Below are 15,862 nucleotides of genomic sequence, written 5' to 3'. Positions count from 1 at the left end.
CAATTTAAATTTTTTCTTCTTAGCTATTTCTGGGCAAGAATCCAAAGCTCTACCCGGTACTGTGCTTGGGTTCCAACTGACGAAATCTCCGTTAAAACCAGGGCTGTGGAGTCGGAGTCAGAGTCGGAGGAAATTTCGGGTACCTGGAGTCGGAGTCAGAAGTACAAAAAACTGAGGAGTTGGAGTCGGAACATTTATCTGCCGATTCCATTTTTGAACTTGGCATACCAATCACGAGTGATTCTTTCAGCTATAGCACCCACTATATACACAGCACAAATGTTGCGAGCAGCTTCTGCGGCCTTAGAACCTTGATTAAAAGCAAAAAGAAGGTGGTGTCGAAAATGCTCATTTCTCTCAACTTGACATTCCATTTTAACGATCTGAAAATTAACCAGTGCTGTGGAGTCAGAGTCGAGGAGTCAGAGTCGGAGTCGGAGGAAATTTTGGGTCCTGGAGTCGGAGTCTGAAGTACAAAAAACTGAGGAGTTGGAGTCAGAGTCGGAACATTTATCTACCGACTCCACAGCCCTGGTTAAAACCTACTCCAGCCCATCTAAACCCTCCCAGCCATTGAAGCCCTCTCCAGCCCATCCTCCCCCAAACGGCCATATACAGACGCAGACCGTGCATGTCTGACCAGTTCTGGCCTTAGTTCAATATTTAATCTTATTTTCTGATTCTAGATCCTTTGTGTTCATCCCACGCTTCTTTGAACTCAGTCACCGTTTTCCTCTCTACCACCTCTCTTGGGAGCTCATTCCAGGCATCCACCACCCTCTCCGTAAAGTAGAATTTCCTAACATTGCTCTTGAATCTATGTCTCGATTTGAGAATGTGATTTAGTGACATTAGGTAATTCAAGTGTTATACCAGTGCAGTCAAGGAACCTCTATTCTCTCTTCACCTTACTTCGTTCATAACTCTGCCCTCCTCAAACAGCTTCCAGGAGAGGTGATAGGACAAAGTACAATAATGGGTTTCAAAAAGGGCTTGGATGACTTCTTGAAGGAGAAAGGGATTACAGGGTATAGATAGAGGGCTACTATACAAGGTACTTCAGGATTAGGGCATAAACAAATCAGGTGGAGGGAACTTACAGGTCAAGGACCTGGAGGGCCGCTGCGGGAGCGGACTGCTGGGCGCGATGGACCCCTGGTCTGACCCGGCAGAGGCAATACTTATGTTCTTATGACTAGGATTACAGTCTGAGTAAGTCAGTGCTTCCTCCGTTGCCTCATATTACAAAGTATCAGTGAATAGCAGTGATAAAAATTTGGATTTGATCTTTCATTTCCTTAATTCTCAGCTGCTGCTCCTCCATTCTGGACAGTAATACAGGCTGTTTTATTAACTTTTCAAAGGCTTGCAGTTAAAACAAAACAAAATAAAACATAAGAACATAAGAATAGCCTTACTGGGTCAGACCAATGGTCCATTAAGCCCAGTAGCCCGTTCTCACGGTGGCCAATCCAGGTCACTAGTATCTGGCCAAAACCCAAGAAGCAATATTCCATGCTACCGATACCGTTTGGAAAGGAGAGTGCCCTTTTTTCCACCATGGAAACCTGAAGGTCTGGGCCAATCCAAGGGTATCTGACACTATAGACAAATTTCAACATTGCGCCCTCAACTCTCCCACCAGAGGCAGTTCAAGGCCTTCCCTCCTCATGCACATTATCTCCTTTCCTTACCTTCCTTGTGCCCAGCATTTCTTTACCTCCCCAAGTATCCTTCTCCCTTTCCTTTCCCCCAAGGACCTAGACATTCTCTTCCTCCACCTCTGCATGTCTGTGTCCAGCATTTTTCCTCCTCCCCTCAAGGTTCCCAGCATCTATCTTCTCTTTTCTTCCTGTCCCTATATATGGAGCATCTTACTCCATGTAGCACTCACTGTTAGACCACCCCACCAACTCTGTCCAGGCTTTGAGCTCTAAACCAGAGTTGGTACAGCCAGTATGAGATCTTGAGCAGGATGCAGTAGGCCTGAACCACATGGTTGCTCAAGGTCTTGACTTGTTTAAGACAACTCAGCTTCTGTGTGCCACACCAGGTGGACTCCTAGTTCTTCTAGAGGTTTGGCCAGCCCTTGGAAATGGCTCAGGAAGAGTTGAGAATTATGAATACTGGAGGGTTCCAGATTCAAATTTTGTTTGTGTAGGAGGTTGCAGATGTGTAGAGCACTGCAAACACCTAGTAGCGCTATAGAAATGATTGGTAGTAGTGAGGCTGTGTCCAGACAGCCCTGGAAAACCACTGAAATAGCTCTTGAGAAAAGGCAATAGAAATATTTTGGAACTGAATTTTAGTTGCAGGGTGTTTCTCCAAAATGAATTATGGAGTCTGAGGTGTGTGCCATCCATTAAGAAGATTCTAGGACTGGAGGATGACATCTGTCATTTATGATATTAGATTCTCTGACTCTTGCAACATATTTCATGATCAAAATGTTTTAAGCTTTTAGTTTCAGTCAAATAATGCATTTTCTGTGTATACAAAGAAGCTTAGTCCAAACTCCTGTCAGGAGATGAGTGATTTGTGATGAAATGGAGGGAGTCATCAGGATTTGCAGGTTCCCTGCTCTTGAGGGCTGTGCTGTACTATCAGTTCCTATTCAGGTTTAGCTTGCACTTAAAAATGAATAAGGACCACTGCTTTAGTATGCCACCTCTTAAGTTGGGGCCACTTTGGTGGCTCGCCCTCAGCTCATTAGAATCCAAATATATTTGACACTATTGCCTAGTGTGCTAACGACATCCCTCCCTTCAAACTTTATTTGTAGGTATTCTTAAGGTTGTGAACATTTCCAAATGCATTCTCTTTTGAAGGTTGAGAAATGTCCTTCATCCACTTTCCCTTTTCTGGGAGGCAGGGTAGCGGAAGAAAAGCCAGAAAGATGATAGGGGCTACTCCAGAGGTCTTTGGAGTTTGCCATTGGCTCCCATGACTTGTATTGAAGAACACTGTACTAAAGAGTAGAGAGTTGTGTGGGGACAGAAATCTCCACCCATCCCCGCAAGGAATTACCTCCATCCCCGCCCGTCCTCATAAAAAGCAGCAATTACTTCTGACAGGATCATCAATTCCACAGTTTCTTTTGTGTTTGCGCTGCTATTTTCCTTGTGGAATCTCTTTGGTGGAACCCTTTTTGTTTTCTGTTCAGGTAATTAGCTTATAAACCCCCTCTTTTACTAAGACTGACATGTCCATTATATTATATGGATGAACCTTGCTTCCAAAGCCTTCCATCCCCTTGGGAGTCCCATTGGCTAGAAGGGGGTCCCCGTGGGAGTCCCGTGGGCCAGAGGGGGATCCCCTTGGGAGTCCCGTGGGTTAGGGAGGGATTCTCGCGATCCCTGTTCCCATGCAGACCTCTACTAAAGAGACAATACAGAGACACTGTAGAGCATAGACAAGAAGTGCCTTTGATGCTGCCGGATTCTGGACAGGCTGTGGTAACTTTCATTGAAGCAATGGAGGACTCATGTAAAGGCTTGTGGTCCAGGAGACCATAGGGGTCCTTTCTTCAGATGTGCGGGAAAGGGAAACATTCCAGTCATTGTTGCTACATATAAATCATCTTAAGCAGGGAACTCCTTATTTTCCCTTGACAGGCGGCATGATGATTGAACATGCAACATACAATGTCATCTTGCTGTCTATGGAAGACATCCACTGCAAGTAAGGAACATGTGATATACAAAGCTTAGGTAGTAATTAATGAGGCTTCTTGTATTCTGCTATTTCCACACTATTTTGGTTCAATGTGGGTCATAAAATGTATAACACTAGTGAGAATAAGGGTACTTAATAGCAAAGCTTTAACACATTTTTACATTTAGTCTATTTCCAAAGAAAGGGAATTCATACTTGGACTGCCTGATAGGTTAAAAGGAATGCATTCTTTAACTTTTTCCTAACAATGGTAAGTGGTGGAAACCTGATCAAACATTTTTGTTGGTACAAGGTTCCCCCCCCCCCCAAAAAAAAAAAAATACAGCACAGGCCCAAAAATCCGGAATCCGGACCACCCTAGAATCTAGTCTCTCTAACTCAAACTCTTTTTTGTAAACATAACCCTCTCCTTGTGGTTTACTTCCCCCAACTAGTGTCTGTCTCCCTCCTATCCCACCCTCTTTTTTGCTGCTGTCCTTAGCTTCCTAAGCACAACTGGGGCCATGTTTCTCTGCATGCTTTTAGGTCTTTGACCCCACTTCCTCTGATGCAGGAAGACTACATCTTTGGGGGTGGGACTGGCAAACCTAGCTGTGTTTGGGAAGCAGAGGACAACAGCAAAAAGAAGGTAGGTGGGAGGAGGGGGACACTAGATGTAGGGAAAGGAAGCCACAGAGAAAGAGAGAGACACTGGATGGGGGGAAAGACAGATGGGGGGAATTTTAAAAGTACTGCCTGAGATCTGGAAACTGTCGATTGACCCAATTCCTTTAGGACTTGTACTGTAGAATGGATATAAAAGGTATCATGTAGTCTGATAAATCTTTTAAATCGATAAATCAATACATCAATAGTTATTCCTAGGTGGCATTACAAAAGTAACATACACAAAATAAAACAGGAGAGACTTATACTGACATCTTGAATTACAAAGGAATAATTACATTTTAGGGAGCTGTAATTAAACAGATCCTTACACTACCATTCATCCTGAAACCAATATTAAACAGCACATCATTTATTGGGTTCAGGAAAGGGAAATCATGTTTAACGAATTTACTTCAATTTTTCGAGACCGTGAACAAGCAAATTGATAGTGGAATGCCGGTGGACATAATATATTTGGACTTCCAAAAAGCATTCGACAAAGTTCCACATGAAAGGCTTCTCAGGAAACTACAAAGCCATGGAATAGAGGGAGATATACAAAGGTGGATAGGCAAATGGTTGGAAAACAGAAAGCAGAGAGTGGGCATAAATGGAAAGTTCTCAGACTGGGAGAAAGTGACTAGTGGTGTGCCCCAGGGCTCAGTACTTGGGCCGATCCTATTTAATATTTATATCAATGACCTGGAAGACGGAATATCCAGTGAGATCATTAAGTTTGCAGACGACACAAAGCTATGCCGGGCAATCAGATCGCAGGAGGATAGCGAGGAACTCCAGAGCAACTTGTATCAGTTAGAGAAATGGGCAGATCAATGGCAGATGAAGTTCAACGTGGAGAAATGCAAAGTAATGCATTTAGGTAGTAAGAATAAGGAATACGAGTATAGAATGTCAGGCGCAACTCTGGGTAAGAGCGAACAAGAAAAGGACCTGGGTGTACTGATAGATAGGACTCTGAAGCCGTCGGCACAATGCGCGGCAGCGGCAAAGAAAGCAAACAGAATGTTAGGCATGATAAAGAAAGGAATCACGAGTAGATCGGAGAAAGTCATAATACCGCTTTATAGAGCAATGGTCAGACCACACTTGGAATACTGTGTCCAACATTGGTCTCCCAACCTAAAGAAGGATATAAAACTGTTGGAGAGGGTGCAGAGACGAGCAACGAAGTTAATAAGAGGTATGGAGAACTTGGAATATGAGGAACGACTCAAGAAACTGGGACTGTTCTCCCTTGAGAAGAGAAGGCTGCGAGGGGACATGATCGAGACGTTCAAAATGCTGAAAGGCATCGATAAAATAGAGCAGGAAAATAAATTATTTACATTGTCCAACGCGACACGGACAAGAGGACATGGTTTGAAGCTAAGGGGGGACAAGTCCAGGACAAATGTCAGGAAGTTCTGTTTTACGCAGCGAGTGGTAGACGCCTGGAATGCTCTCCCAAAGGAGGTTATTAAAGAATCCACTGTGCTGGGATTCAAAGGCAAATTAGATGCACATCTCCTTATGAGAGGCATAGAGGGATATGGGTGACTAAAACTACATCAGGTGTATACCTGACTGGGCCTCCGCGTGTGCGGATCGCCGGACTCGATGGACCATGGGTCTGATCCGGAGATGGCAGTTCTTATGTTCTTATTGAAAAGCTTCTAAAAATAGAGAAGTTTTAAGTATTTTTTTAACTTCTGAATATCAGATAGCGCCTTTAGCAGTCCCGTTAATGGAAATGGCAGAAGTTCTCATGTTCTCATAGTGCCTTTTTGAGAAATCTGTCAAAGCCAATCGTATCGCACTTCAGATTGCAAAGTTCTGATGGTCGGTAGATTGCCATAGTTTAGTGTTCAGAGTTATTTACAATGGGATTCCCTGGTATCTATCACAGAGTTAGAGTGTTGAAAATGACATGTAATCGCACAGGCAACCAGTGCAATTTCTTCAACCAAGGTGTTATGTGGTCAAATTTTCTAACCGCACAAATTAACCTTGCAGCCGCATTTTGGATCATTTGTAGACCCTTGCATTGTACTGTTGGAACCCCTAAATAGAGGGCATTACAATAATCCAACTTTGATAAGACTATCGTCTGCACCACGATCTGGAAATCATATGCTGACATCATCGATTTTAAGAGAAATACAAAAGTACATAACGTATATACTCGAATATAAACTGGGATTTTGAGGCCAAAAAATTGGCCCACCTGGTTTATATTCGGGTCACCACCACTACCCCCCTTCCAAAATTATTGCAGGCTGCAGCCGCCAGGCTCTGCAGTCTGCCGCCCTCCCTGTCCTAGCCTCAGGCTCATATCTCTACTGATGATCGTCGGTGCAGCGGGCAGGAGCGAACTTTCCAAGTTCCTGCCCCACTGTTAACTGGCTGCCTGTGAGCGTCTTTGGCCACTGAGAAGAAGCACGAGCAGGCGCTAGATTTTGCGCTGCTGCTCAGTGCTGAGCAGCTTCCTTAATGGTTCCTGCAAATTCAGGTACAATGCCTGACAGGGGAGGGAAGGAAGGGGGCTGGGTGCAATGCCTGACGGGAGGGAGGGAAGAGTGCTGGGTGCAATGCCTGGCAGAAAGGGAGCTGGGTGCAGAGCCTGACAGGGCAGGGTACTTGAATAGTAAGCCGCCCAACTTATATTAGAGTCAACCATTTTTCCTCCTTGTATTCGGATTTTCCTCCTTGTATCCTTGTATTCGAGTATATATGGTAATAGAGCTACTCAACTTTTGATCAAATTGCATTGGTTACATACATTATTTATGCCATATTTGCTCCTTTTACACACCAAGCACACTGTAGTATTCTGTGAGGTTTGAAGTTTTTTCAGCAGTCTCTTAGAACATCCTGCATGTACAATGTTTTAATAGTGGAGTTGTGCACTGCATGCTCTGTGGATCATTTTTTGTTGCTGCACTGTAAGTTATTGCTGTCTTTGCATAAGACAGGTTTCTTCAGGACAAGTGTGGCTACCTCTGTCATTACAGCAGAGATTTTCTGTTCATGTGCAATGTAGTGATAAGGAGCAACATCAATGATGAAGCATGCAAGTCAAATTGTAGGTACAGTGAATGGACAGTAGCCTGTTCTCACGGTGGCCAGTCCAGGTTACTAGTACCTGGCTAAACCACATGTTTTACAGGAACGATATGGTGGCTAAGCAGGATGCTGCTTTTCGTCCTTCTGTTTTGGCAGCAGGCTTATCAGTCGCACCCTGACTCTATGGGCAGGATTAATTCTTTGAGGTCCCCTAGGCACACAAGAACACTGGACCCCCTAGCCGTGCCCCACCCCCAAGGAAGAGACAAGTTAATCTTGTATTTTTTAATGGGTATAACTTATGGGCAGAATGGATGGACCGTTCAGGTCTTTATCTGCCATCATTTACTATATTAAATACAACGTCTTCGTCCACCACCCCATCTCCAGCCAGCATTCCCTAGACAGGAGGAGCACCTACCTGCCTGCGGCTCTCGTCCTCCCCGGATCCCATGACAATGACACGATCGCCAGGCAGAGCTTTGTTTACCTGCAGCTCGCCTTGCTCTCGTTACAGCCAAAGACACCACTCTGGGATTCACATTATAATCTAGTCCTCCTCAGAGCAGCCCATGGAACTGCGCCCTGTACCACTTCTAGCCACCGCCTCTTTCTCCTGTCCTGCACAGCAGCCACCGCCCCCTTCTTGCTGCTGCCGCTCAATGGTATTACTATTTATTATTTTTAATTAGCACAGAGCGAGAGAAGGGAGACGCCAATGTCACGTGTGTCATATTTTTTCCAAAGGAAAAAGCAAAACCCCAGCACAGTGGCATACCTAGCATATGTGACACCCGGGGCCCATAATTTTTTGCCCCCCCCCCATCTGTATGAAAAACATGATTTTTAGTAACAATCCACATGTCACAAAAGAGTGTACCTAGGAAAAGACAGCATCTTACATACTGCAGTGAGCAGTACAACATCAACACATTCATTTTAAAACTAAATAAACCAGACTAGTACAGATCAATCCTGCACAGTCAATCCTAACAGAAAACCATGTCTTTCGAACACAGAAAACACCTTCGCCTAGTGTGGAATATCTAATCACAAACTAACCCATAGGCAGCGGAACACTTTTTTGTTTGGGGGGGGCCTGAAAGCTCTGCTGTGCCCCGCCCAATCTCTGCCCCAGACCCCGCCCCTATAATAGTACTAATTGTAATACAATATTTTTCCATTCATTTTTCAAATACACACACAATATAATCTTATTAACAACACATAATGGTTAACCACAAAATTAAACTACACAAAGCACACTGTATGCTTCTCAACATTCATTCCTACCAGAACACCTGGCCACAGGACCACAAACTAAAAGTACTAATACACACAAACGAAACCTTAAGATGCCAGACTCTACATGCATTATATCACCTGAGAAATAGAAAGAAATTAATTTCTTCCTGAACAGTGCAAAATATAGACAGCAGATATAATTTCTCCAAACTGACACATTTCAATCAGTAAATTGAAAATAAAATCATATTCCCTACCTTTGTTGTCTAGTGATCTAATCAACTTTTCCCAATCTCTGGTTGCACTTCTTTCTGTCTGTGTTCTTGTGTTTCCATGACCTTCTTATCCATTTGCTCTTTTTCTCTTCTTCACTTTCTGCCCTACATTCATCTTTGGCGTTAACCTTTAACATTCAACTTTCTTACATTTTTCTGCTGAAAATCTACTTTTCTGTGTCTTCCCTTCCCATCTATCCATGTATACCATTTTCTCTTTCTTTCTATTCCCATCTATCCCATAAGAAGCATTTCTTCTATCTCTCTTCCCTGCCACACCCATTGCTGTGCACCATCTCCTCCCTCTCTTGTCCCCCTTCCCCTCCATCCCTGTGCACCATCTCCTCCCTCTCTCTCCAGTGGTCTGACACCAGTCTTCCTCCTTACACCCTCATATGGTCTGGCATCTTTCTCTTCTCCCAAGGTCTGGCATCTCTCTCCTTCCTTCCCTCTTCTTAACATCTCTCTCCTCTCCTTCCCGCAGTCTGGTATCTCTTTCTTCTCTTCTTCCTTTCTCTGGTCTGGCATCTCTCTTTCCCTTCCCAGTGGTCTGACAACTTTCTCCTTCCATCACCCTTTTCTAGAATCTGACATCTCTCACTTCTTTGAGTCATCTGTCCTCCCTATTTTTCTATCCCTCCTTTCCATCACTCTTTTTTCTTTTTAACTAGGTCTGAAATTTCTTTAGTGAACCATTGGGGTCTTTTGGTTCTCCTGCATTTACTTACTGTTCTTATGTATCGGTTTGTTGCTTCATGTAGGATGGACTTCAGAGACAACCACATATCCTCTAAATTTTCAGATTTTGTTTGTTTATATAGCTCCTGATGGACAAAATCTCTCATGCAGTTGAAGTCTGTGCCTTTAAAGTTGAGAACCCTTGTTGCTGTGCTTGACTTAGAGAAGCCTTTCTTAAGGTTGAGCCAGCGACCATAATATGGTATGGCTCAACCTTAAGAAAGGCTTCTCTAAGTCAAGCACAGCAACAAGGGTTCTCAACTTTAAAGGCACAGACTTCAACCGCATGAGAGATTTTGTCCATCAGGAGCTATATAAACAAACAAAATCTGAAAATTTAGAGGATATGTGGTTGTCTCTGAAGTCCATCCTACATGAAGCAACAAACCGATACATAAGAACAGTAAGTAAATGCAGGAGAACCAAAAGACCCCAATGGTTCACTAAAGAAATTTCAGACCTAGTTAAAAAGAAAAAAGAGGCATTCATCACCTACAAACATTTAGGAAACCAGGGGGCGAAAGAAGACTATCTAGACGGAGCTAAAGCCGTTAAAAAGAAAGTCAGAGAGGCCAAACTCCGAATGGAGGAAAAACTAGCACGGAATATCAAGAAAGGGGATAAATCTTTCTTTAGCTATATTAGTGACAGGAAAAGAAACAAAGATGGTATAGAACGGCTGAAGCAATCAGATGGTAATTTTGCAGAATCAGATTCTGCCAAGGCAGAACTACTGAACGAATACTTCTGTTCAGTCTTCACCTGCGAATCACCGGGAGCTGGTCCGCAGCTTCAGACGGGAGATACCCAGAAAGACCCGTTTCAAGACTTCGAGTTTACGCCCAGTAACGTCTACAACGAACTATCAAAACTCAAAGTAAACAAAGCCATGGGACCGGACAACCTGCACCCCAGGGTGCTCAGGGAGCTATGTGGAGTCCTGGCCGAACCATTATCTGAGCTTTTCAATCTCTCCCTACGCACAGGAAGAGTCCCCTTGGACTGGAAAACCGCCAACGTAATCCCACTCCACAAAAAGGGCTGCAGGACAGAGACGGCAAACTACAGACCGGTGAGTCTCACGTCTATAGTGTGTAAACTCATGGAAACACTGATCAAACGGAACCTTGACATAATCCTGGACGAAGAAAACTTACGAGACCCCCACCAGCACGGGTTCACCCAGGGTAGATCCTGCCAATCTAATCTGATTAGCTTTTTCGACTGGGTTACTAGACAACTGGATGCAGGAGAGTCACTGGACGTGGTATATTTGGACTTCAGTAAAGCATTTGATAGCGTCCCACACAGAAGGCTATTGAACAAATTGAAAGCGATAGGATTAGGAAGCACTCTAACTGCATGGGTTGGAGATTGGCTAAGCGGTAGACTTCAGAGGGTGGTGGTGAACGGTACCCCATCCAAGGCGTCAAGAGTGGCCAGTGGGGTGCCGCAGGGCTCGGTTCTGGGCCCAATACTATTCAATTTATTCATAAGAGATATGACACAAGGACTTAAAGGAAGGGTAGCACTATTCGCTGACGACGCCAAACTTTGCAACATAATAGGCAAAAGCTTATTACCTGATAATATGACACACGATCTACGACTGCTGGAAAGATGGTCAACTACTTGGCAGCTAAGCTTCAATGCTAAAAAATGCAAGGTGATGCACCTGGGAAAGAAAAATCCGCACAAAAATTATGTACTGAATGGTGAAACCTTAGTTGAGACCAAGACAGAACACGATCTAGGGGTGATTATTAGTGAGGACATGAAGGCTGCCAATCAAGTGGAGAAGGCTTTCTCCAGGGCAAGACAGATGATAGGTTGTATCCGTAGAGGATTTGTCAGCAGGAGACCTGAAGTCATGATGCCGTTGTACAGATCCATGGTGAGGCCTCACTTGGAGTACTGTGTTCAGTTCTGGAGACCACACTACCGTAAAGACATACTGAGGATCGAGTCAGTTCAGCGAATGGCGACCAGGATGGTCCTGGGGCTCAAGGATCTCACGTACGAAGAAAGACTAAAAAAATTGCGGCTGTACTCACTTGAAGAAAGAAGAGAACGGGGAGACATGATTGAAACGTACAAATACATCACGGGACGTATCGAGTCAGAAGATAATATCTTCTGTCTCATGGGACCCTCAACAACCAGAGGGCATCCGCTGAAAATCAGAGGAGGGAAATTTCATGGCGACTCCAGGAAGTACTTTTTCACCGAGAGAGTGGTGGAGCGTTGGAATGGACTCCCACTGCAGGTGATTGAGGCCAGCAGCGTGACTGATTTTAAGAAGAAATGGGATACTCATGTGGGATCTCTAAGGGAATGAACTCTGGGGGGAGGCAAATTGCAATGGGCAGACTTGGTGGGCTATAGCCCTTTTCTGCCGTCATTTTCTATGTTTCTATGTTTCTATGTTTCTATCATGTCTAACAATTCTCCCTCTTCTACCTTTCCCCATGTATACCATCTCTCTTTCCCTCCCACTCCATTCACCAATGTACAACAATTTTCTTTGTCTTTTCCCTCCCCCACTGGCAGCATCTCTCACTCTTTCCCTCACTTCCCAGCACCCCATCCATGCATCATTTGTCCTTCCCAACCTCTTCCCAGCCCATGCAACATCTATCCTTCCCTGTCTCCCCCCCAGCCAGTGCAGAATCTGTCCTTCCAACCCCCTTCCAGCCCATGTAACATCTGTCCTTCCCTGTCTCCCCCCAGCCTGTGCAGAATCTGTCCTTCCCAACCCCCTCCCAGCCTGAGCAACATATGTTCTTCCCTGCCTTCCCAACTGCCCTCCCATGCCATATCTCTCTCTTTCAAACTATCCTATCCTCCTATATATCTCCCTCTACACCACGCCCAGGTCCACCATCTCTGTCTTTCTCTTTCCTTCTGATATCTCATTCCCCTTTCCTTCACAGCACCCCATGTCCAACTAATCTTTTCTATCCCTCCAGACCATCACTAGTTCCCCCATGTGTCTGGTCCTATAAGTCCTTCCCCTTCACTCTCCACCTGGCACATCCTTGAAATCCATCCCCCATTCTACTTAGAGACCCCCCTCAAAAAAACCCAAAAAACAGTCCTGGGGGTTTCCTGGCTCAGCATGTTCTCCCCTTCATTTCTGTTTGCATTTTTGTTACAGGGGAATGCTGGCTACGGCAGCACCTCTGAACGCAGCCTACGGCCTTCCTCACTGCGTTTCTTATGCCGCGATCCGTCCAGGCTGAAAAAGGAAGTTGTGTCAGTGGTGTGGAACATGGCACAATGAACGTGGGGAGGCAGGTCGCAGGCTGCGTTTCAGAGGCACTGCTGCAGCCGGCATTCCCCTGTAACAAAAATATCAGCAACTTAATAATAACTTTGTTCTTCTAGGCGGTTCACATTGAAGAGAGCTGGGCAGTCAGCGAGTTACAATATGCAGAAGTCAGAGAATTACAGAATACAGATTCTTAAAAAGGCAGTGAAATACAATATATACAGCATACAGAAACTTAAAAGGCAGCGAAATATAATATACAGATTGTTAGCAAATGTTAGAAGTTTCAGACTTACATGCAGGAGTGGACATATGGTGATATTTCTGTCCAATAGGGCAGTTTTTATGGCTTTTCTAAAGGCGTCGTAGATCAGTCTAGCTCCATTAATGTAGTTGTCTAGCCAGTGTTGTTGTTTGTTTGCTTGGTACATAAAAGTTCTATCCAGAAAGGTTTTGTATTTGCAACCAGTAATGCTTGGGTATGCAAATAGATTGCTGTTTCTGGTTTGTCTTGTAGGGCTGTATAGTATGAAGTGAGGTAACAGGTAGATAGGAGCTAGTCCCCAAACCAGCTTGAAACATATGCGAGAGAACTTTAATATTATTTGCGCTTCCATTGGCAGCCAGTGAAGCAGTCTTTAGTAGGGGCTAACATGGTCGCTCTTTTTCAATCCAAATATCAAGCGGACCGCTGTGTTTTGGACAATTCTAAGTTTTCTCACTGTTTTTTTGGGTATACCCATATAAACGATATTGCAGTAGTCCAGTGTAGAAAGCACTAGCGATTGCACTAGTAGTCTAAATGATAATGGGTCAAAGTATTTTTTGATGGTCCTTAACTTCCATAATTTCAGGAAACACTTTTTTACCACTATGTTTGTGTTCAACCATTGTCAAATGTATGTCTAATGTGACTCCCAATATTTTTATTGTTTTAGTAATCGAGTAGTCACGATCTTTTACTTGTAATGTTGTTTTGGTAATTTTGTCAGTTGGGCTTGCAAGGAAGACTTTTGTTTTTTCTGTGTTTAGTTTCAGCTTGAAATTTATTGTCCAATGTTCTATTTCGGTCATGATATGAGAAATGTATTCTGAGGTCTCGTTTGTTATGCTATTCACTGGGATTAAAATGGAAATGTCATCTGCATATATGTAGTAGTTTAGGTGTAGCCTTTTCAGGAAGTGTTCTAGGGATGATATGTAGATTTTGAATAGAGTGGGTGATAGTGGTGAGCCTTGTGGTACTCCCGAGAGGTTTTTCCAGGTGTTTGAGTACGTCCCACCACTAATCACCCGGTATGATCTCTTTGTTAGGAAACCCTGTATCCAGTTCCTTACTCTTCCCATAATTCCTATTCCCTCTAAGCAGTGTAGCATTATTTCATGATCAACAAGATCAAAAGCGCTACTGAAGTCTAGTTGCAAAATCAGAGCACTTGTTCCTTTGCTGAATAGGCTGTATAGGTGATTTAGGATCGAGGCTAGGACTGTCTCAGTGCTAAAATCTTTTCTGAATCCCGATTGGTGTTCACTGAGTATGTTAAATTTGTCTAGATAGTCCACTAATTCCAAGTTGACCAGTCCTTCGAGCAGCTTGGTGAATAAGGGGATGCTTGCTATCAGTCTGTAGTTGGTTTTTAGGGTTAGTGAGTTTTTTTGGTCTTTAGGAATGGGTGTGATTAGTATGTGTCCCATTTCCTTGTGGAATGTTCCTTCAGTGAGAGTGGTTGCTATCCAGTTAAATAGATCCTTTTTGAAATCTAGTGTAGCTACTTTCAAGGTCTTGGAAGGACATACGTCTAGTAGGCAGTTTGATTTAGTATATTTATTGAATAGGGTTAGAAATTGGTGCCAGTTTGGAGGTTCAAAACGGTTCCAAAGCATGTCTACTCTAATTTCTTTTTTGTGGGGTTCGAATTGGAAATCGAAGTTGGGTGAGGGTGAAGGTATTGTCGCTCTTACGTCTAAGATTTTGTTTTTGAAAAAAGTGGCAAAGAGTTTCTGCCGAGGGCATACATTCATTATTCTGTAGCATGATTTGGGTGGTGTCTGTTAATCTGTTTACCAACTTAAACTGTTTGCCTGTTCGAACCCCCCTCCTAACGCCAGCCCTGCAGTTCTGGACTTCCCCCATCTTCACACCAGCTCTGCAGCTCCACCACCAACCAGCACCTCATACTTCATGATTTCACGCGAGGTCACTATTATTTTAAAGGCAGGCGCAGCGTTCACTAGATGAGACTTCTGCCGTCGACCTGCCCTGGAACTCTTGATTCAGCAGCCCCCGCCTAGGCGGGAACAGGAAGTTGCTGCTGAATAAAGAGTTCCGGGACAGGCCGACGGTAGAAATCTCATCTAGTAAATGCTGTGCCGCGGCTGCCTTTAAAGTAATAGCGATGCCGAGCAGGAATGAAGGAAGAGGAGGTAAGCATGGGGAACCGAAGCATCAGGAATTTTTGGGGAGGCCATGGCCCCTGTGCCCCCCCTCCATTCTGACACCTATGAACTTAACCCCCTTTTTACAAAACTAGTGTGGTTTTTAGCCACGGTGGTGACAGCTCAGATGCTCATAGAATTCTGAGCGTTGGAGCTGTTACTACTACGGCCAGCGTTAAAAAAAATGCTCTACAGTTTTGTAAAAGGGGAGATAAAATAGAAATATGTAGACAAAGGTTAAACTGAACCACCAAGAAGCTGGACTCTGTTTCTGTGGTGTTGCATTGTATGCAGTGACACATGTCCCCTAAAGCCAAAAAAAAAAAAAAGAATTTTTTTTCTACCTTTTGTCTTCTCTGGTTTCTGTTTTCCTCATCTTCTTGTCACTCTCTTCTTTTCATCCACTATCTGCCCCTTCTATATGGCATCTTCTCTCCTTTTATGCCACTTCCAGAAACTGTATGCCTCCCCCTACCATCTTTCCCTTCACCCCCATTGGTCTGAGATCCAT

At 44.0% G+C, this 15,862-nt stretch overlaps 1 protein-coding gene across 1 annotated transcript in view; it reads left to right on the top strand.

Moving 5' to 3' along the window:
• SLC16A10 (solute carrier family 16 member 10) overlaps positions 1-82 on the top strand; it is a 141,676-nt gene extending 141,594 nt beyond the window's left edge. Inside the window, exon 7 of the transcript XR_004538776.1 lies at positions 24-82. The gene's annotated coding sequence lies outside the window, so the exon portion shown is untranslated. The remainder of the gene's footprint in view (positions 1-23) is intronic.
• The last annotated feature ends 15,780 nt before the right edge of the window (positions 83-15,862 follow it).

Source organism: Geotrypetes seraphini, chromosome 3, assembly GCF_902459505.1.
Source record: "Geotrypetes seraphini chromosome 3, aGeoSer1.1, whole genome shotgun sequence".
NCBI lineage: Eukaryota > Metazoa > Chordata > Amphibia > Gymnophiona > Dermophiidae > Geotrypetes > Geotrypetes seraphini.
The sequence above is the reverse complement of the archived record's forward strand: the minus strand, read 5'-3'. Positions and strand labels throughout refer to the sequence as shown.